The 1,361-nt window shown below is 30.4% G+C and overlaps 1 long non-coding RNA gene across 1 annotated transcript; it reads right to left on the reverse strand.

Annotated features, from left to right (window-relative positions):
• Nucleotides 1-396: 396 nt before the first annotated feature.
• Nucleotides 397-1,142, reverse strand: LOC145671935 (uncharacterized). The gene is made up of 3 exons (XR_014128586.1): nucleotides 1,011-1,142; nucleotides 770-826; nucleotides 397-595 (listed from the first exon to the last, which is right to left on the reverse strand). It is a non-coding gene; the product is annotated as an uncharacterized LOC145671935 (long non-coding RNA).
• Between the last annotated feature and the right edge of the window lie 219 nt (nucleotides 1,143-1,361).

A 1,361-nucleotide genomic window follows, 5' to 3' on the forward strand; every position in this document is an offset into this window, starting at 1 on the left:
AACTAACAGTTTTAACATTTGTGAAGCAATACGTTGATAACGAGCAAAATCTTTTAAAAGTTTGTGAAGAGCACGGATTAGCGAACCTAATAACAAATTACAGAAAGTGTGCAAAGGAGATAACAGCGAAAAAAACGTGGCGAAAGCGGATGCCCAACTTCGGAATAAATGCCGAAATTAGATATAAGGAAGATAGATAAAAATGTCGGAACTTAATGAAGGTAAGAAAATAATTATGAATAGCTAGTTGTACGTTTGTTCGGGAGAAATTTCTCTTCTCTCTCCCCTTATTATAATGTCTGCCACTATTTTAGGATGATATGAGATAAAGTAAAACAATTAGAATCGTCAAAAATTGTATGTTATATATTAATCTCTAACTTTTGCTATGCAGCCTACAATTTGAATAACCAAGGAATTTAATCTAAATTTATATATGATCTCAAACATTTGGTTGCTTGTTGAATGGATGCTTGAATTTGCTATGTAGTAATACCATTGTAAATAACTTCTGAGATGGTTCAAATAATAGCGTTACGCTTGGTTTTAATCAGAAATAAATAACGATAATCGTTGCAGCGGAGGCTTTGTGTACCTGTAAAAAATAAAGAAAAATAATATTTAATATAGTATAAAGGAAAGTAAAAGCGAAAAGAATTTATTTATATATAAGATATCAAAAATACGAATAAATATAGGAAATATTATATATATATTATATTATATTTATATAATTCTTAGAAGAAATGAAGATTAAGTAAATACTTACCCCGCTGTTTTTAATATGGTTTCCTGAGCAAGTGCTGTAAATATATCTACGCCGAACCTGAAATAGAAAGAACATATATATTTACAGACTTATCTATATACATATTTTATACAGAATCTACATACTAATCAACTAAGAGCCTATTCACGTAATTGACCAAATGTCAAATGAAGAAAAATGTCTATTTCCTACAAAGAACCTATTAGTATGGAGTTTTAATGTAACAGGACAAAGTACTTACCTGTGGTTGTATTAATTTAGACTGTATGCATTAAAATGTTGTTGAATTCAGAATGGTAATGATATTTCAGTTGATGGTAGTATTGCAAATTTAGTTATAATATATATATCAAATCTATATTCTGTTTCCATATTATTTGTGTTTCGGATAAGTTCCCAGGTTGTTGCTTCACATGTCGTCGAGATCCTGTTTATTCTGATTGATTTCCCAAGCCATTATGCGCGAGGGTGGCGACCGTTGCCATGGGCCAAACTTCGGCTCAGTTCATGCTGTGTGTGTTTTCAAGGTGAATGTTTTTATCTTTGTTGTTCATGATTTTACTCTTTTATAGTGAAAATGTAAGAATTTACT

Source organism: Thermobia domestica, chromosome 15 (assembly GCF_964235325.1).
Source record: "Thermobia domestica chromosome 15, izTheDome1.hap1.1, whole genome shotgun sequence".
In the NCBI taxonomy this organism is placed as follows: domain Eukaryota; kingdom Metazoa; phylum Arthropoda; class Insecta; order Zygentoma; family Lepismatidae; genus Thermobia; species Thermobia domestica.